Raw genomic sequence first — 22,689 nt, 5'->3', positions numbered from 1 at the left:
TGATGCCCTTCATTCAAAATGGTGGGAATGCAAATCCAAAGATTTGAATGATGGTAAAGTATTCCAATTACCTCCTAGCAAAAACTGTCATGTTGACATTATTCAGTTCTCACAATTACTCAATTATATAAAAAATCTGATTATAAATGTTTTATTTAGGTTACTACTGTTTTCTTTTCATTTTTTCCAAATGCCACATTCTTGGGACTGACAACAATTTCTTATTATTGGCACAAGTATCCACTCTTAGCTGTGGCTCTTTCTTCAGTACACTTTTTTCCTGTTAATACTGGTTTTAAGACACTTTAAATGAATTCTTCCTGACCCTTCCTCACCCAACCCAAGCCCTCCAACAAGCAATTAATTTTTTCTCCAGAATTGAACATTATTTCCTGGGACTTAACTTTGTAAAGAATCCTTCATTACCCTAAATGATTTCTCATATTTTCAGTCTTCTTGGTAAAACTCTGACCTAAGGGTCAGCAAACCCCAGTGATAAAAGTAGTGTGTAATTTATTCATATGCTTATGTGCTCATGCTGAAGATCATCATTTCAAAAGATAGATGGTATGGAAACTTAAAGCCAACAGCAGAGAGTGTAATTGCATACACGTTAAAATGATTTTTCTCCCTTTTTACAAAGAGATGTCATATAACCTTGTTGAACTTTAGTTACAGCACATGTAAAACATAAATAAATCATCACTGGGCTGTGCTTTTGCTTCTGTTAGGCCCATACTGTTTCTGTCCTTTATTGTGCCCATCTTTGAATGAAATAGTCCCTTGGTATCTCTAGTTTTCTTGAAGAGATCTATAGTCTTTCCCATTCTATTGTTTTCCTCTATTTCTTTGCATTGATTGCTGGGGAAGGCTTTCTTATCTCTCCTTGCTATTCTTTGGAACTCTACATTCTGCTGGGTTTATCTTTCCTCTTTTCCTTTGCCTTTAGCTTCTCTTCTTTTCTCAGCTATTTGTAAGGCCTCCTCAGACAACCATTTTGCCTTTTCGCATTTCTTTTTCTTGGGGATGGTCTTGACCACTGCCTCCTGTACAATGTCACAAACCTCTGTTCATAGTTCTTGGTTAGAACTGGAACATGGACATGAAACAGTTAGACATGGAACAACAAACTGGTTCCAAATTGGGAAAGGAGTATGTCAAAGCTGTCTATTGTCAACTTGCTTATTTAACTTATATGCCTAGTACATCATGAGAAATGCTGGACTGGATGAAGCACAAGCTGGAATCAAAACTGCCAGGAGAAATATCAATAACCTCAGATACTCAGATGACACCACCCTTATGGCAGAAAGCAAAGAGGAACTAAAGGGCCTCTTGAAGAAAGTGAAAGAGAATGAAAAAAACTGGCTTAAAACTCAACATTCAAAAAAACGAAGATCATGGCATCCAGTCCAATCATTTCATGGCAAATAGATGGGGAAACAATGGAAACAGTGACAGACTTTACTTTCTTGGGCTCCAAAATCACTGCAGATGGTGACTACAGCCATGAAATTAAAAGTGTTTGCTTCTTGGAAGAAAAGCTATGACCAAACTAGATAGCATATTAAAAAGCAGAGACATTACTTTGCCAACAAAAGTTTATCTAGTTAAAGCTGTGGTTTTTCCAGTAATCATGTATGAATGTGAGAGTTGGACCATAAAGAAAGCTGAGCACCAAAGAATTGATGCTTTTGAACTGTGGTGTTGGAGAAGACTCTTGAGAGTCCCTTGGACTGCAAGGAGATCAACCCAGTTAATCCTAAAGGAGATCAGATTCATTGGAAGGACACATGCTAAAGCCCACCTGATGTGAGGAGCCAACTCAATGGAAAAGACCCTGATGCTGGGAAAGATTGAAGGCAGGAGAAGAGGATGACAGAGGATGAGATGGCTGGATGGCATCACTAGCTTGATGGACATGAGTTTGAGCAAGCTCTAGGAGTTGGTGATGGACAGGGAGGCCTGGCATGCTGCAGTTCATGGGGTCGCAGAGAGTCAGACAAGACTGAGACCAAACTGAACTGAACTGTGCTGTGCTTAGTCATGTCTGACCCTCTGTGATCCCAGGGACTGTGGCCCACCAGGCTCCTGTCCATGGGGATGCTCCAGGCAAGACACTGGAGTGGGTTGCCATGCCCTCCTGCAGGGGATCGTCCCAGTCCAGGGATCTTACCCAGGTCTCCTGCATTGCAAGTGGATTCTTTACTGTCTGAGCTACTAGGGAGGCCCAAATCAGTATTACCTCATAACTGTTTGGTTATGGGGCTCAAACTGTTTAGTTCAATGGCTAGGTCATACTAAGTACTCAACATACATTAACTACTTATTAATACTATCAGTTCAGTTCAGTTCAGTTCAGCCGCTCAGTCATGTCTGACTCTTTGAGACCCCATGAACCGCAGTATGCCAGGCCTCCCTATCCACCACCAACTCCCAGAGTTCACCCAAACCCACATCCACAGAGTCGGTGATGCCATCCAACCATCTCATCCTCGGTTGTCCCCTTCTCCTCCTGCCCTCAATCTTTCCCAGCACTGGTGTCTTTTCAAATGAGTCAGCTCTTCGCATGAGGTGGCCAAAGTACTGGAGTTTCAGCTTTAGCATCAGTCCTTCCAAAGAAACCCCAGGACTGATCTCCTTCAGAATGGACTGGTTGGCTCTCCTTGCAGTCCAAGGGACTCTCAAGAGTCTTCTCCAACACCACAGTTCAAAAGCATCAAATGTCTTCTTCTTGTATTTACCTCAGCAAGAAAATAAAAACCTGATTCTGTTAACATTTTTAATAAGACAGTTAAAATGCTTTCAATAAGAAATAAGATTATAAGAGTATAAAAAATAAAAGAAGCATAGTACTGGATTTGCCACCCACTGTACAACATCATTCATGGTTTTATTAGCCCATAAATGCATCTTCAGAGCCACCTGTGTGACATTCCCCAGACACCTCCAGGTGACCTCCCCACACATCTTCTATACACGACAGATATCCAAAATGTAGTAAGATGTATCCCATCCTTATCTCTTCTAAAAGGCTGGTTTTGTGACCCATATATCAGTTTCCCTTTAGTGTCTGAATTTGTAATCTTTCTTGTCTATAAACCATGACTGTCCAGTGAATAGTATTTGCCTTGCTTGGTGATGGCGCAGTGGTTAAGAGTCCACCTGCTAATTTAGGAGATGCAGGAGATGCAAGTTCGATCCCTGGGTCAGGAAGATCCCCTGGAATAGGAAATGGCAACCCACCAGTATTCTTGCTTGGGAAAACCCATGGACAGAGGAGCCTGGTGGGGCTGTAGTCCCTGGGGTCATATAGAGTCAGATATGATGGAGCATGCATGCAGACATGACCTCTAAGGTCTATTCCCAATTCTAGGTACAAGTGACGAACCTTCTTCTCAATTCCAAACTCTAGACCAGAATCAAGGTTCTGGGATGAAGAAGAAGAAACAGGATTTGTACATTTCATAACTTGATGTCCTAAGTCACCTGAGACTGAGTTACAACTATTGAGTGACTGCATTTAAAAATTTCTGATAACTGAGTTTTCAAATACCACAGAACTCTAAGGAATCTGGTCTTAGTCAAAATAAAAAGTCAAGCAATCATAGCCTTCCATTAACAAAAAGTTTTTTTAATTAATATTTTGTTATGATTGTATTTCACTGAATGAATTTGTTGAATTAAGTGATGTACAATAATTTGGCATGTACCTAATCAGTCAGATGATATTTGTATGACAACTTAACTAAGTAATGTTAACTAAAAAATGTGACTATCAGGGTAATTTTTTTTTTTGTTATAATAGATGTTCATTGTTCTTTGAGGATATTGTTGCAAGGCATTATGAAAATGGTATATGATCATGGCCAAAATGTATTCTATTCTAGTGCAGCAATGGGGATCTTTTATATTTCAGATATCTTCACAACAATAACCGGTATTTGGGGAGACAACAATCATACTATCTTCTTCATTCCCTGTTATCCCTTTTCTGTGGTTATTTCTCTCAATTTCCATAGTAAACTAGGGTAGTAAAATATAGACCAATATATGGAAACTCTTGTTAGTCAAAACAATTAACAAAATTGATATTAATCAAGGTTAATTTGTTGTAATTATGATTAAGTATAATTGTAATCATATTTATAAAAAGAACTTCTTTTTAAAAATATTGCATATTTATAACAGCTACCTCAGAATGCACATCTGTCACAGAGACATAAAATCTTAAGATAATATAAAATCACAGAGAACATTTTAGGGGTAGGCTTTTTGAATCACACTTAATAGATAAAGATGTAATTTGTAATCTGGAATCTATTCTTATTGAGTGTCCAACTGCTTTAAAAATTTTTGCTGAGTTAGTTTTAAACAACCTTGCTTTTGTCACATTTTCACAGGTACATCTGGCAGTCTGATTTGTGGGTTATATGAATTTGTTAAATAATTTATTTCATTTTGAAATCCTGGATTACAGCTCTAATTTGCCTCTCTCTAAATACCGCATTACTTAATTGACTACAAAGCTTGGATATTCCAAGAACTATTCTAAAAGTATAATTGGCATTCAACTACCCTTTTGCTGGCTTGTATTTGCATTCGTGATTTTCCTGTCATATGGGAATTGCTTTGCATGTGCCCTTACGGAACTCTGTTTTGGAAGGAGAATTTTAGAGAAGAGCTTTCTTAGATCTGGGAAAAGTTCACGGCGAGTGAGACAGTGTTGAAATTAGTAATTTATAGGTTTGTTTGCAGATCTTGGAAAGGCAGTGGTCAAATGGAGAAAGATTGTTTAATTTTCAAATTAAACAATCTTTGAAAGTTTTACTAAAAAAATAGATTTCTTTGAAAAGAGAAATAATAGTATCAACCAAGAGACATTGGGTACTTATGATTCATTAGGAGAATTTCAGTTTAGTCACCTTCTAGTAAATACATATGCTTCTAAATGCTCACGCGAACCTTGCAAACTAGTGCACTTTCAGTGAAACTTTTTGTGTGTTTGCTTGCTTTGCTTTTGCTTTGAACAACATGGTAGGAGTCACTTGATTCTAAGATGATGTTAATAAATAGTTTCTAAAATTAGAATAAACTTTAAATACTGTTATTACCACTAGGTGCTTCCCATGCACAGAGATCAGTTTATTTTGTTCTCATTGGCTATAACTGTACAGATGTCTGAATTTTTATAGTAAGAACATTGATGCCTTGTTCTCTCATTAGCAGCCTTTGGGCACAGTTTCCTTGCTGAGACCAAACTTGACTCACTAGAGAAGCAATATTTTAGAGTCTATGAAATATGTCTTCATGTCTTTCAATGTTCAATGTAGTTTCTATTTTATGTTGGATTGATTTTACTAGTCTAATGGGTTGTCTATGTGGATTTTTATTTTGAAGATAAATTTTAAAATTTAGTTTCTGAATTCCTTCCCCGAGTTTCCAGAATAATATTAAGTATCAGGTGAGTGAAGAAGAATCCAAATTGGGTAGGCATAAAGCTAATAATCCAAGATGCCAAAAATTTCTCCATATGTGTTATACTGCACTCAGGAGGTTAGTCTCTGAAAAAAAACAGACCAAATTTAAATAATAGAAATTAAGGAAATTTGCTAATTGTATTCAGGTCTGACAATAATATTTAACTTGCCATAAGATTGACAAACATCTATTTTATTTTTAAAATACATTCAAGGCATTATTCTACATGTGTGCATGCGTGCTCAGTCATTTTCGACTCTGTGACCATTTGGACTGTAGCCCACCAGCCTCCACTGTTGGTAGGAATTTTCAGGCAAGAAGACTGGAGGGGACTGCCATTTCCACCTACAGGGATCTTCCTGACCCAGGGATAGAACATGCATCTTCTGCATCTCCTGCATTGCAGGCATATTTACCTGCCGAGTCACTGGGGAATACTTATTCTCATTTAATTCTTACTGAGAAACTATGGAATTGTTTGATGAACAGAGCGAAGTCACAGCTTTGAAACTTCAGGAGAGTGTAAATAAGGATTTGAATACAGCTTCTGTCCAGAGCCCATATTATTGACCAAAAAACAACATCATATTCACGTTGGAATACTTTGCTTGACAAAAATCATCAGAAAAATATATGTTAAATCACATGGAGAATCACAGTTTAACAGCCATCCTCATATACATTGGTAGGGAAGACTTAATAAAATCCATCTGTTTAAGATCACACCAGTGGAATGATAAAGTCACAGAGACCCTGGATCATTAACATATCTGACTGCATCTGGATGTCATGGGACTAAGGCAGCAAACAGCAAATACAATCTAGTAGTAAGCACTCAATAAATATTGTTTCTGAATTTTTCTATGGAAGATGAGACATGACTCGGTTCTGGAATGGTAGAGAAGTTCTTAGGATTCAGAAAAACCTTACTGAAAGAAGAAAGGGATCAGATACCATCACAAAAATCCACACTTTATAGAGAAGGGTATTTCGGAATCCTAAAAATTAAGTGACTTATTCAAGGTTCAAATGAGTAAAAACTGACAGAACTAGTATAGGCAGTTTCAATTTTCTGAGCTTACCTTTGCTCAAAGGCAAAATGAGTGCATGGGGAAAAAATGAATTATCTACAATTTTGATTTTGTCAACATTTTCTGCCCAAAGTTGGAAAGTATCTTGCAGAACCCTGAAATAATCTAGCTGCCTCTGCATGAGCATTGTCACATGTAGGACAGATAGATAGAGAATAAGATTTAATGATTCACTGATTAATACACTGGATTAATATCCAGCTTTTGAGCTAACTCTTCTCAACTTACCCCACCCTAGCCTAGTTATAATGTTTATTATAATTCTACTTTGATGGTCTTTCTATGTGCAAATTATAATTTGTATCTCAGAGAATCAGTGAATGAGGAGGTAGAGAAGAGCTCAGTTTCTCAAAGAGACTATGTAGTTAAGGATTTCTCTATCTCCTTATCACATGACTAAAATTCAACTTTCACTGTGCCATGAGAGAGTTTAAACCAACAGGAAATTAATGATGCAATACTTTTGAAAATTGCATAAAAATGCAAAAGGTAAATAATTGCTATGAACTGGTTGAATATGATATATATGTATCTATGATATTGAATAGAGGGAAATTTGGGAAAGGGACATTTTAATTTTTTTCATTGGAACTGAGCAAATGTTAAATAACATAATAAAGGCAGACCAAAGAAGAAAGGCTTAGTTTAAAAGTCAGAGAGAAGTAATTAGAATGGTGTACTGTTAAAAGTAAGACGCAAACATTCTATTATATCTCCATCCTGAAATGGATTGTAGCCCACCTTCAGATGTATAACATTCCTTAGTAACACACATGTAACCAGGAAAAGTAGCTGACAGCAGAAAGTATGGTAATAAAAATAAGTGTACTCTCCCAAGTTAAGATGTTATAAAATAATTTATGAGAGAGTAAGAGGTATATCAAAAAAGCAAGAGAGTTCCAGAAAAACATCTATTTCTGCTTTATTGACTATGCCAAAGTCTTTGACTGTGTGGATCACAATAAACTGTGGAAAATTCTGAAAGAGATGGGAATACCAGACAACATGACCTGCCTCTTGAGAAATCTGTATGCAGGTCAGGAAGCAACAGTTAGAACTGGACATGGAACAACAGACTGGTTCCAAATAGGAAAAGGAGTATGTCAAGGCTGTATATTGTCACCCTGCTTATTTAACTTCTATGCAGAGTACATCATGAGAAACGCTGGGCTGGAAGGAACACAAGCTGGAATCAAGATTGCGGGAGAAATACCAATAACCTCAGATATGCAGATGAGACCACCCTTAGGGCAGAAAGTGAAGAAGAACTAAAGAGCCTCTTGATGAAAGTGAAAGAGGAGAGTGAAAAAGTTGGCTTAAAGCTCAACATTCAGAAAACGAAGATCATGGCATCTGGTCCCATCACTTCATGGGAAATAGATGGGGAAACAGTGGAAACAGTGTCAGACTTTATTTTTTGGGGCTCCAAAATCACTGCAGATGGTGATTGCAGCCATGAAATTAAAAGATGCTTACTCCTTGGAAGGAAAGTTATGACCAATCTAGACAGCATATTCAAAAGCAGAGATACTACTTTGCCAACAAAGGTCCTTCTAGTCAAAGCTATGGTTTTTCCAGTAGTCATGTATGGATGTGAGAGTTGGACTGTGAAGATGGGTGAGCGCTGAAGAATTGATGCTTTTGAACTGTGGTGTTGGAGAAGACTCTTGAAAGTCCCTTGGACTGCAAGGAGATCCAACCAGTCCATCCTAAAGGAGATCGGTCCTGGGTGTTCTTTGGAAGGACTGATGCTAAAGCTGAAACTCTAGTACTTTGGCCACCTCATGCGAAGAGCTGACTCATTGGGAAAGACCCTGATGCTGGGAGGGATTAGGGGCAGGAGGAGAAGGGGACGACAGAGGATGAGATGGCTGGATTGCATCTCCGACTCGCTGGATGTGAGTTTGAGTGAAGTCTGGGAGTTGGTGATGGACAAGGAGGCCTGGCGTGCTGCGATTCATGAGGTCACAAAGAGTTGGACACGACTGAGTGACTGATCTGAACTAAACTGAAGAGGTGTATAAATTAAATAATACATTTTCTACCAAAATAATGAGTGCAAAAAGCTCATTTAATTTTTAAATTTTTCTGATAATTTTAAAAGTTAGAATTACCGCTTTTAGAAAATAGCGATAAGAAACTACATCTTCAGATATTAGATAACTTACCTAAATTTAACCAGACAATCCATGATCAAGGTAGAAACATATCTTGATTTCCATATATACAAACGGATATATGCCAGGCACATAAGTCACATTTTCTACATTGTTGAGAGATTTCATATTCTGAAATACAAAAAGAATACAACTCCAAATCATAGTTTAGAACACAATAAAAAATAAAAATAAATCATGCAAAGTTGGTATTGTTTATCCCATTTTGAAGACCAGATTGTTTCAAATTTAAATAAACATAAAGGGTTTAGATATTTTGACAGTGATCTGTGCTTTCTCTGAGTGTTTTTTTGATATTCATTTTTTCAATGTTTATTTCACATATGAAGTGATCCTATTCCAACATGAGACTCTGCTATACCTTTATATTTCTGGAGGTGCTCTGGACTCAAAAAGAAAAGCAATAGCAATCTGTTGGAAAATGACATATTTGTTACTATTTTCCTGATCTTCTCCAGGATAAATTATTAAAAGAAAAGATTTGTAGCAACTAGAAACCAATCATTAATCAGTTAAAACTCCAACACCATCATTTATCCTCTTTAGCTTCAGTATGTTAGTTTGGGCTGTCCATGATCCAAGATCAATTTCTGTTCTTTGTTGTTGTTGTTGTTGTTGTTGTTTTAATGTCCTTTGCTTAAGAGAGATATCAAAAGCTTAATCAAACAGTATTTTGCCTTGTCTGAGATACAGCTGATGTTACCTGCAGACAACATTTGTAGAAAATAAGAAGCTCTGTGTTCAATTTTGGTGATACTGACATTTCAGAGCTCTTGATGAAGTGGCAATATATGAGCCTTTCAGAAGGTCACATGAAGTAGTCCATCTACAGCGGATAAAACAGGAGCACAAACCTTCCTTGATTTACATATGGATGTAATCATGTGGGCCTTTTGTGCCAACTAAAAGAAAAAAATAGTTTGCATTAAGCAGTATGTGTAAATTGAGCTTTACTCCAAAAGGTATTCACATATTACTCAGCCGTTAAAAAGAATTCATTTGAATCAGTTCTGATGAGATGGATGAAACTGGAGCCGATTATACAGAGTGAAGTAAGCCAGAAAGAAAAACACCAATACAGTATACTAACACATATATATGGAATTTAGAAAGATGGCAATGACGACCCTGTATGCAAGACAGGAAAAAAGACACAGCTATGTATAACGGACTTTTGGACTCAGAGGGAGAGGGAGAGGGTGGGATGATTTTGGAGAATGGCATTCTATCATGTATACTATCATGTAAGAATTGAATCGCCAGTCTATGTCTGACGCAGGATACAGCATGCTTGGGGTTGGTGCATGGGGATGACCCACTGAGATGTTATGGGGAGGGAGGTGGGAGGGGGGTTCATGTTTGGGAACACATGTAAGAATTAAAGATTTTAAAATTAAAAAAAAAAAAAAGGTATTCACATATAAAAAGGCCATCACTTCTAGGAGACATTATTTCTTCTGAATCTGAAATATCAAACTAGTATACTTATGACTGGGCTTCCATGGTGGCTCAGTGGTAAGAAAAAAATCCACCTGTCAACGCAGGAGATGTGAATTTGGTCCTTGGCTGGGGAAGATCCCCTGGAGAAGGAAATGACAACCCACTCCAGTATTTTTGCCCCGGAAATCCCATGGACAGAGGAGCCTGGAGGGTTACAGTCTGTGGAGTCTCAAAAGAGTCAGATACAACTTAGCGACTAAACAGCAACAACAAATATTTAAGACTGCGACATCCAAAAACTAGTGAACATAAGAGATATGTTTCCTCTTCTAAGATTACATGCATAGTATATTTGTATACATGTGTATAGGGCTGCTGTCTATGGGGTCACACAGAGTTGGACACAACTGAAGCGACTTAGAAGCAGCAGCAGCAGCAGTATAGCAATATGTATTTATAATATTTAGGTCATTCTACTGATTCTGTCCCTTGGAAATAAAAGATTCTAGAAACAAGTTAACCAGTTGATTCTAAATTTTGAAGACTGGATTTTTGGAATTGAACTTTTCATTTGGGCTAGATGTGTGTTGCTTCTTTTAAATGCATATGTTCCGATTCTCTAACATTTGGTGATCATGTTACTGATAATAGGTAGAAGAAAAGGGGAGGGCAGAAATTCTTGAGAGACTTTTCTTTATGTATTTAGGTCAGCACAGTTCCCTCTCTAAATGAAGAAGAGTATATGTTCATTCACTGTAAACCTTACAAATCACATACCAATGACAACTTTGTATCAGAATCAGCTAAATGTTAGCAGTAGCTAATCAAATAAGTATGATTAATTATAAAGTGAGCCTACTTTTTCTGGGAAGTTTAAGAATAGATGTTAGAAAGGTAACTCAATATAACCATGGATTCTATTACATAATTCTTCCATAAAAATGAAAACAGAATCTTTGAGTAGTGTCTCTTTTTCTATCATATTAATTAATTATGTGGTTGTTGGCATCTAAAGTATTAACCCTGTAGTTGCACATTTTGGATTAAGATTGACATCACATTTAGCTTGAGAAATAAGCATCGAAACCTGTGATATCCTTTATGCAGTTCAACAGGTGTCAGCGTGTGAACTGATATGAACGTGCCTTACTGCTTTCCAGAGTCCAAATCAGATTCCCTTCTACCTTGCTCTGTCTCCCAAGTGATCCCTGACATAAACAAATTATTCATGAAGAAATCTCAGTATTTTGGCATAAATTATGAGAACACTTGAGCACTAGCTGGCAGTGTCCTGAATGAATACTAAAATCTTCAGTGATGGCTGGGCATAGTGCTAAAAATGGAAGCCCTATTACCCCTCATTAAATGAAGTGAAGTGAAGTGAAGTGAAAGTCACTCAGTCATGTCCGACTCTTTGCAACCCCATGGACTATACAGTCCATGGAATCCTCCAGGGCAGAATACTGGAGTGGAAGCCCTTTCCCTTTCGATCTTCCCAACCCAGGGATTGAACCCAGGTGTCTCCTGCATTGGATTCTTTACCAGCTGATCCACCAGGGAATCCCTATTATCATTAAATATTTTTTTTTGTCAAATACTGTATAGATGAATGATTAATCTAGGTCTAGGATCACAGTTGCACAACTTTCAAGACTTTTATATTGTTTTTCTTTTGAAAAGGATGCAGTTGCTATAAACATTGACTATACATTTATTATAAGAAGGGTTCTGCATGACACATAGAACATGAATTGACAACTCATTGACGTCGTAGATTACTTTTCATCCCATTATATTGGAAAATGATCTTCCAAACCTCCGATAGGTAACTAAAATTTTATAGTACATTCCAATAATAATTAACCATTCTTAAGTTGTTTCTAATTTTTGATAAGTAATACTAACCAGAACATCTTTGCATTTGACTTCATTTCTAATTACCTCCTTAGATGGGGATGTAAGAGTGGACCAAAGTATATGAGCATTTTTAAGTTCATGTTATGTATTGCCATATGGTTTCCAGAGAAATTATATCAGTTTACATCCCATCAGCATAATATGAGAGTTTCTGTTTCCTATACATCTCCCAGCTTTTTATGTAAAAATGTACTGTTTGTACTACTTTGATAAAATTACATTTGATAGTACATTTGATAAAAATGTACTAATTTGATAGAGAAAATGGCATTTGATTTTTATTTGCATTTTTATATGAACTTTTCTAGATATATGCATGCCCCACTCAACTTTTCTGTGACTCACCTATTTATATCTATTGCCTTTTTTATTTTAAATTAAGGTAAAAGGGAATTTCTTTCATCTTTATGCTTTAAACACTTTCCTAACGAGAAAGGCAAACAATTCTATATATGCAATTAAAGTCATAATATACTTATAACTTCTTGCATCATTTTTAAAAGCATTTCTAATAGGAACACATTAATTTAGCTATTATGCATTTTACTTTTTAATCTCCCTTGATATATTTTAATACATCTTCTACAAATGGAGCCCAGAGTACATTGGAAATCTCCTGGTAAGTATGAGAGAGATCCTTACAAGTGGTAACATACTCTGCCAAGAGTTTAGGCTCTTCTTGGTTATTTGGGCCACATTTACCTAGATCGTTATAGACTGATGAAGTAAGCAATTGTTTCATCCAATTCCCTTAGGCACATTTCACTGTGAATATGAGAGAATAGAGATTATTTTTAAAGATGGAATTTATTTTTTTTCCTTGTAATGTTCATTCCTTGGGTAAGGGTCCTTCAAATTAGTATTTAAAATTATTTCTTACTTGTCTAAAGATTTCATTAAATTCCTATATTAAATCAATAGCTTATCATTGTTAGGTGAAAACCATGTTGCTAGTCAGTCAGAATGAAGATCAAATGAAAATGTTAGGTGGGGCAGCAAAGTCATCTACATATACATCACTACAAACTGAGTGAACTGAACATCTTAAGTAAACCATAAAGCTTATGTCAAAAATCTGTTTTGTTTTTTTTAAATTTGCAAATATAGTCTCACTGTTCTGTGGACTTTATTAATAAGAACTACTTACAGTCTGGTCTTTTGAAATATCTCACATTAAGAACTTACTGAATTAAGCCATCTGAATATTTTCTACTCATTCCAGGCAGTGGACTTGTGAATAAGTTACAGAGAAATTATAAAATGCTCTAAGCTATTTCAATTGGTTTTAATCAGTCTTCTCATATAGCAGACATCAGATAATTTCACAATATTAAAATCATACATCACTCAATGTGATAAAAGGAAAATGGAAATTTTTTTCTCCCAATAAATCTGAATTTTAATAGTATTTTTTTCTTGGATGAAGTACATACATATTTTATGAAGGGCAAAATTACCATTCAAAGAAACTTTTTTAAAGGACTTACAATGTGGTCAAAACTTTTTTTTAAAGCTCTCATTATTTATCTCAAATGAAGTAACTCAGAAAATGTGTCTGATGAACAAAATTTTCTGAGAAAAATGATATTACTAGCTTATAACAACCGGCCAGACCCAACAGACTGCTCTGTTTTTCATATATAAAGGATTTTGTCTACTTGTACTCTCATTTCTGGCTATTCTGATTGAATTCTTACCAAAAATATCAATAAAACACATATTTTTATTTTCTTAAGAATTTAGATATATATATATTACAACTCTAGATTCTATGTCAAACTATTAGGAAGCCAAAGATAGCCCCATGAAGGAAGAAAATATAAAAGGTGTCTTATTCACTTAGGAAGAGCAAACAAAGCAAAACAAAACAAAAAAACAATACATAATGAAGGCAGTACCTTCTTTAATTAGGAAGATTAAAATGCAACACAGGAAGCTTTTTGCTTTTAAGGTGAATCTCTAAAAATATTACCATAAAGGCTTAAGTCCTGCCTATATATATTGGTAGTTTCCAAACTGTCAGTTTTAACAAGTTAAATATCAGTGAATATCAACAATGTGCTGAAAAGAGAATGAAGAGAAAATTAATGACTGTTGGGAAGTAGGCAACAGAGTGATGAAAAGTTAAGCTGAAAATACGAACATAGACTGTATATGTATACAGGCTCTTCTTGAGCAAATGATACACACACCACACAGAAACAGAAAGCAGCATTTCTTATTTTTCAATTAGCCTATTATGTTAAGTACAACAAAACGAGTAAACCAGGTCAGGATCCTTTTTTATTTACTTTGAACAGAAATTATTGTTCTTGTTACACAATAATTTGAAACTGAAAGAAAAATGTGTATCCTGAGAGTTTAGTAGTTTTCAGAAATACTAACTGAAAATTTTTGAATACTTCATTTAAGTATTTTCTGTGGTATATGATTGGTTTGCAATGAAGGAAGATGGAAATCTACCTTGAGTGAAATAAATAATAGTTATACATAAAGTTAATATGAAAATTCAGTCAAGACACTCATGATCTCTCAGGGCTCCAAGAATTTTTCTTGGATTAAAGTTTTTCAGTTTCTTACACTGCAGATGCCAGCAATATCAATTAGGTATTGAGAACTTTTATATTCTTAGAACTAATGAACTCTATAAACCACTTAGAATCTGAAGTTGATTAGTGAGTTACATACCCAGATTAAGGTCCTTATCCTAAAGGAAAAAAGATATATGTATCGGAAGGTTGTAATAACTGATGTTGAAAACAACTGGTTTTTAATACACACGGCATGGAGATAAAGGAATCGTCATTTATTTACTAGATTCCACTGAGCCACCAGGTCAGCCCTCAAAGCAGTGGAGGATCAATTCAAACTTCCTTTGATCAGGAATGCATTTACTTATTTCCAAGTTTAACTTCAATTTCAAGTAAGTTTTTAAGACTAATTAATTTAGTTGAATGAGATGTGGTTATAGCATTTTGTCTGATGTATTGAAAAAAACAACTTTTACCTTAAAAAGGCATTAGCAATGGAAACCAAGACTGGCTTCTAGGGAATACATTTTTCAGTCAATTTTTTCCATAGGAAATCATCTAGACATAATGATGCCCACTAGTTGATTATAAAAACAGCTTTTTGGTTTCATATAATATAAATTCAGAATATTTGTCATGTTCAATAAGCATTTTGACACTGGATTTATTGTGCTCCCAGTTAATTTGGATTTCTGACTGTTTTCTGATTAACTGACACATTATCGATCTATTGGGATGAACTGCACTGAAAAATAAGAATACTTCTTGTGTCTTTGTTTATAAGAAATCTCATTTTAATATTTCATGTATATGTTTTTGAAATTGTTCTAGTTATAATAATTTTTAGGATATGATAGAAAGACAAAAATACACATCTTCTTAGTTATCTTTGGGTCATAATTCATCACCAAAATACAGATATTTTTATGATTAATTATTGTATTGTTCTTTCATAGATAATATAAGAATATTATTTTAACTTTTACAGTAGTAACTAGGTTATATAATAAAATAACTAAATCTGTGAAGTAATAAAAGAGATTATTAAATAATGTTTAAAATTGTTTAAATGGCATATTTACAAAGATAATATCATGTACTATGGTTTTAAATCCAATTTATCTAATCTTTATTTTGTTATCAAGGTAGTCTGTATATACAGAATGACACATATTTACATGGCGGAGGGATTGTGGTTCCTGCTGTGTCTTCTTCGACATTAAATCACCATAGTGTAGGTAAATGTAGGTTTTGTTCTATGTAAATAAGTGAGATGATGGGTCTTTTTACTAATCCATATTTACATGTATTATCCAGATTTTCACTGTTGACAGTGAGTCTTGTTAATAGCCATGGTGTTTTATGAAAATGTATGTTGAAAAGTTAAATACCATGTAAACATAGGGATCAGTTCTGGGTGCTTATCGGAAGGACTGATGCTGAAGCTGAAACTCCAGTACTTTGGCCACTTCACGCAAAGAGTTGACTCATTGGAAAAAACCCTGATGCTGGGAGGGATTGGGGGCGAGGAGAAGGGGACGACCGAGGATGAGATGGCTGGATGGCATCACCAACTCGATGGACATGAGTTTGATCAGACTCTGGGAGTTGATGGACAGGGAGGCCTGGTCTGCTGCAATTCATGGGGTTGCAAAGAGTCGGACACGACTGAGTGACTGAACTGAACTGAACTGAATGTAAATATGTTATAATTTAAATCCATTATTAAATTTAGTAATCCAATAAGCTGAAATACTTACATAATGTTTGATATGGGAAGAGATCTCTTTACTTGCTCAAATGTTCATTAAGTTGTACAGATGCTTAGTGTCACACAGCTCAATGTCTGTGAAGAGTTAACAGCTTTGGGTGAGGGAGAAATTTCAGGACATCAGCTTTTAAAAAAATAAAACACAACTTTCCAGGCAGAAGTAGATTTACCAAAAGCTAATGAAACAGAAGTTTCAGGGCCTCTTATTATCACTGGCTATTTACTTCCAAGGCCTTGTAAGAGACCATGGCAATGTGTGTGAACACAGGTTTTTTGGTAACTTGCAAAAGCAAAATATTTTATCTGCAATTTACTAAGACTGGCTTCCCTTCACTTTGTTTTCTTTGTGAAAGTTAAGAAATTGGAAGTGTTTTCTTTGTACTTTCCTCATTTTAAGTGGGACTGGAGTGACGCAGCAATTTGTGAGATATGTCTAAAAACAAGTTGAGTTGATGATGCACTGAGATTAAGTTTAATATGGTATAGTTATGCGATTCACAGTCTCTTACATGAATAGTTACATAAGAGCTAGCTGTCTCTGTGTAGGAATGGCTTTCTACCATCCAACATACCAATTCGGCTGGTGTCATTATCAGATGTCCAAACTCTTTCTGCTTCCTACATTCCTTGGGGCAAGGAATAGCAACTTTATTTGGAAAGCCAGCAGACCAAGAAGATGGTGGACTGGTGTCCCAAAGAACCATCTTGTGTGCTATGCTTAATCGCTCAGTCGTGTCTGACTCTTTGAGACCCCTATGGACTTGGCTCACCAGGCACCTTTGTCCATGGGGATTCTCCAGGCAAGAATACTGGAGTGGGTTTCCATGTGCTACTTCAGGGCATCTTCCCATCCCAGTTAAAATTCAGGCTTTTTTATACTACCAGAGGAGGGGGTGTGGCTGGTTGTTGCAAACTTCTTGGTGCCAGAATCCTTTGTTTTTGTAGCTGTTCATGTAGGTTTGGTTACAATCTTGCTGTAAACCTCCAACAAAACAGTTGTTATTTACTGTTCTACAACTTTCTCTATGAATGGAAAAGTGTTATACCTTTCAAGGTCAGAGCCTTAAGAATGGGCTATCATGCATATTTCAGGTTAAAAGCAACATTCTAGAGAGGTGCAGAGCCAACATGACCAAGCACAGGCAATAGAGCAAAAGGTTTAGAGCTAAAGAAATAGATCCAGTATGAAGTCAGATTTTTTCTTCTCTGTTAAATCATGTCACAAGGATATTAGCACCTGAGTCAGAACCTATATAAACATGTCCAACAACATCTAACACTAGAAGTGTGGAAATGGATGAAAAATTGGTCTAAAAATAAACATACTCAAAAGCTAGTCTGTAAAAATTTGACCTAGCTTTATAGCCTACAAACAAAGGAAACAGGAATCCTAAAACTTTATGAGAGCACTAGTGGTAAACAGTGAAACTGAAATAAATTTTTCTGAATTATTATTAATAATAAAACATTTCAGTCACCTATGCTAAAGTATTGAATTATCTTCATATTCTATTTTTTAAGTGCTATAATATTGCTTTATGTGAGGAGGCACTCAAAAACTATCATCCAAAAATGCATGAAAATGTATTTTAGAAGTGAGGGAATTATTAATAAAAGTACTACAATTGTGATTTTTTTCTTTCTAAATATTTCTCACTTTTGTATGCCTAATTATATATATATTTTTTTTAAATAAAGAGGGCTCAGATTATATAAACTCATAAAACTTGATTCTGTCCCTTAAGGAATTTACAAAGAATTCCAAAAGGAGAATCTTTAGGAAGGAAAAAGTAATCCAACAACCTCTTTGTCATGACTTTCTAACTTGAATCCTGATGCTGTCACCACAGTCAGCTTTCAGGGAGACAGATTAATTTCTCTTTATTTAAATCCCTTTAAATTTCCTTTCTTGAAGAAAGAAAGTTTGCATCAAAAATATTACAGTTAGACATTTTTTCATGGTAGTGTCAGTTCAGTTCAGTCACTCAGTCATGTCCAACTCTTTGTGACCCCACATGCCAGGCCTCAGCATGCCAGGCCTCCCTGTCCATCATCAACTCCCGGAGTTCACCCAGACTCATGGCCATTGAGTCGGTGATGCCATCCAACCATTTCATCCTCTGTCGTCCCCTTCTCCTCCCGCCCTCAATCTTTCCCAGCATCAGGGTCTTTTCAAATGAGTCAGCTCTTGACATCAGGTAGCCAAAGTGTTGGAGTTTCAGCTTCAGCATCAGTCCATCCAATGAACACCCAGGACTGATCTCCTTTAGGATGGACTGATTGGATCTCCTTGCAGTCCAAGGGACTCTCAACAGTCTTTTCCAACACCACAGTTCAAAAGCATCAATGCTTCGGCACTCAGCTTTCTTCACAGTCCAACTCTCACATCCATACATGACTATTGGAAAAACCATAACCTTGACTAGATGGACCTTTGTTGACAAAGTAATGTCTCTGCCTTTTTTTTTTTTTTAATTTGCCAGCACATCAAAAAGAACTTTTATTCTGATTTGAATAGCCTCTATGCACTCATGCTTTCTTGCCAGATGCCTTTGGAGCAGGGGCTTTCTGGGATGGAGCTTTCTGACCCTTCTGAGTTTTTGGAGGAGGTGCTGATTTCTGGCCTACAGCTTTCTGGGCAGGAACCTTCTGGGCTGGAGCCTTCTTACCCTCAGTGGTGATCTTTTTTGCTGGAACCTTGGCAGGAGCAGCAGCTACTTCAGCTGCCCCTTAGCAGGAAGGGCTTTCTTGGGAGAAGCTTTCAGGAGAGCTGCCTGTTTAAGTTCCTTAACTTCAATCTTGATTAGTCTGTTCCTCATTTTCTTTGCCTTCATGACTTTGTAACGATCAAAATCTGTCATCTTCGCTTTCTTTTCTCTGGCTTCAATCTTCTTGGCCCACCTTGTGGCTGCCCACTTTGCACTGATATCTGCCTTCTCCCAGGCTTCCCGGACATACTTCTGGCAGGCACTGTGTGGGAACTTAAGGATGAACTCAGTGAGCTGTATGCCTTTGAAAGGCATAGCTTGTCTCCTAACTTGAGTGCAAGGTCCATCCACCAATGCCCTGTTCTGATCAATAACATCTACAATCACGACCAGCTTCCTGACATGAAGCCCAAAGAAGATGTAGGCCATTTGACCAACTTCTACGAAGTGTCTGAATACCACTTTGGAGGCATTCGGTGAGAGGATTGTCTGCTTTTTAATATGCTCTCTAGGTTGGTCATAACTTTTCTTCCAAGGAGTAAGTGTCTTTTAATTTCTTTGCTGCAATCACCATTTGCAGTGATTTTGGAGCCCCTCACAATAAAGTCTGTCACTGTTTCCACTGTTTTCCCATCTATTTTCCATGAAGTGATGGGAAAGTGCTGTACTCACTATGCCAGCAAATTTGGAAAACTCAGCAGTGGCCACAGGACTGGAAAAGATCAGTTTTCATTCTGATCCCAAAGAAAGCCAATGCCAAGGAATGCTCAAATTACCACACAATTGCACTCATGTCACACGCTAGTAAAGTAATGCTTAAAATTCTCCAAGCCAGGCTTCAGCAACACGTGAACTGTGAACTTCCAGATGTTCAAGCTGGCTTTAGAAAAGGCAGAGGAGCCAGAGATCAAATCGCCAACATCCAATGGATCATCAAAAAAGCAACAGAGTTCCAGAAAAACATCTATTTCTGCTTTATTGACTATGCCAAAGCCTTTCACTGTGTGGATCACAATAAACTGTGGAAAATTCTGAAAGAGATGGGAATACCAGACCACCTGACCTGCCTCTTGAGAAATCTGTATGTAGGTCAGGAAGCAATAGTTAGAACTGGACATGGAACAACAGACTGGTTCCAAATAGGAAACGGAGTACATCAAGGCTGTATATTGTCACCCTGTTTATTTAACTTATATGCAGAGTACATCATGAGAAACGCTGGGCTGGAAGAAGCACAAGCTGGAATCAAGATTGCCGGGAGAAATATCAATAACCTCAGATATGCAGATGACACCATGCTTATGGCAGAAAGTGAAGAAGAACTGAAGAGCCTCTTGATGAAAGTGAAAGAGGAGTGTGAAAAAGTTGGCTTAAAGCTCAATATTCAGAATACTAAGATCATGGCATCTGGTCCCATCACTTCATGGCAAAAAGAAGGGGAAACAGTGGAAACAGTGGCTAACTTAATTTTTCTGGGCTCCAAAATCACTGCAGATGGTGAGTGCAGCAATGAAATTAAAAGACATTTACTCCTTGGAAAAAAACTTATGACCAACCTAGATAGCATATTAAAAAGCAGAGACATTACTTTGTCCACAAAGGTCCGTCTAGTCAAGGCTACGGTTTTTCCAGTGGTTGTGTATGGATGTGAGAGTCGGACTATGAAGAAAACTGAGTGCCAAAGAACTGATGCCTTTGAACTGTGGTGTTGGAGAAGACTGTTGAGAGTCCCATGGACTGCAAGGAAATCCAACTAGTCCATCCTAAAGGAGATCAGTCCTGGGTGTTCTTTGGAAGGACTGATGTTGATGCTGAAACTCCAATACTTTGGCCACCTGAAGCGAAGAGCTATGATATGATTCATTTGAAAAGACCCTGATGCTCAGAAAGATTGAGGGTGTGAGGAGAAGGGGACAACAGAGGATGAGATGGTTGGATGGCATCACCAACTCAGTGGGCATGGGTTTGGATGAACTCTGGGAGTTGGTGATGGACAGGGAGGCCTGGCATGCTGTGGTTCATGGCGTCGCAAGGAGTCAGACATGACTGAGTGACTGAACTGAACTGAACTGATGGGACCAGATGCCATGATCTTAGTTTTCTGAATGTTGAGCTTTAAGCCAACTTTTTCACTCTCCTCTTTTACTTTCATCAAGAGGCTCTGTAGTTCTTCACCTTCTGCCATAAGGGTGGTGTCATCTGCGTATCTGAGGTTATTGATATTTCTCCTGGCAATGTTGATTCCAGCTTGTGCTTCTTCCAGCATATAAGTTATAAATACTCTGCATATAAGTTAAATAAGAAGAGTGACAATATACAGCTTTGACATACTCCTTTTCCTATTTGGAACCAGTTTGTTGTTCCATGTCCAGTTCTAACTGTTGCTTCCTGACCTGCATATAGGTTTCTCAAGAGGCAGGTCAGGTGGTCTGGTGTCTTTTTCAGAATTTTCCACAGTTTGTTGTGATCCACACAGTCAAAGGCTTTGGCATAGTCAATAAAGCAGAAATAGATGTTTTTTGGAACTCTCTTGCTTTCTCGCTGATCCCGAAAATGTTAGCAATTTGATCTCTGGTTCCTCTGCCTTTTCTGAAACCAGCTTGAACATCTGGATGTTCATGGTTGATGTACTGCTGAAGCCTGGGTCGGAGAATTTTGAGCATTACTTTACTAATGCTAGTAGTGTCAGGGGAGTGTGTAATTTCCTCATTCTGTCTCATCACAACAAAAATTTATAGTAATGGATGTTAAGGCACTCAGCATGTCACAGCTCTTGGACAGTGTTATAGCTCCATGTTACAGCTCCGTTTTTTTCAGAAAATACATCCTCCAGGTGTGAGGGCATGCCCACCCAAAAGACACAAAGAGAGAGAGAGAGAGAAAGAGAGTGCGAGAGAGGAAGAGGGAGAGAGCGCACGTGGGAGAGAGACCCTGGCCCTTTGGCTCCTCTTTTTATGTGTTTTTCCTCCCCCTGGGCCTGCCCTATGTAAATCGGGCTAGCCAGGGGTGCTGTTTGTTCTACTGAGGTTCTCACTCCAGTACTGGGACCTTTCTTTGGGCTATTTAGGCGGGCTTTTCCCTTCCTTGTTTTTTCAGTTCAGTTCAGTCACTCAGTCATGTCCGACGCTTTGCAACCCCATGAATTGAGCACGCCAGGCCTCCCTGTCCATCACCAACTCCCAGAGTTCACTCAAACTCATGTCCATCGAGTTGGTGATGCCATCCAGCCCTCTCATCCTCTGTCGTCCCCTTCTCCTGCCCCCAATCCCTCCCAGTATCAGAGTCTTTTCCAATGAGTCAACTCTTCACATGAGGTGGCCAAAATACTGGAGTGTCAGCTTTATCATCATTCCTTCCAAAGAACACCCAGGGCTGATCTCCTTTAGGATGGACTGGTTGGATCTCCTTGCACTCCAAGGGACTTAGAAGAGTCTTCTCCAATACCACAGTTCAAAAGCATCAATGCTTTGGCGCTCAGCTTTCTTCACAGTCCAACTCTCACATCCATACATGACTACTGGGAAAACCATAGCCTTGACTAGATGGACCTTTGTTGGCAAAGTAATGTCTCTG

At 37.4% G+C, this 22,689-nt stretch overlaps 1 pseudogene; it reads right to left on the bottom strand.

The window, feature by feature from the left end:
* Positions 1 to 18,937: 18,937 nt before the first annotated feature.
* On the bottom strand, positions 18,938 to 21,736 carry LOC138080226 (large ribosomal subunit protein eL14 pseudogene; annotated as a pseudogene).
* Positions 21,737 to 22,689: the final 953 nt, after the last annotated feature.

The sequence above is a fragment of the Capricornis sumatraensis genome, chromosome 5 (genome assembly GCF_032405125.1).
Source record: "Capricornis sumatraensis isolate serow.1 chromosome 5, serow.2, whole genome shotgun sequence".
In the NCBI taxonomy this organism is placed as follows: Eukaryota; Metazoa; Chordata; class Mammalia; order Artiodactyla; family Bovidae; genus Capricornis; species Capricornis sumatraensis.
The sequence above is the reverse complement of the archived record's forward strand: the minus strand, read 5'-3'. Positions and strand labels throughout refer to the sequence as shown.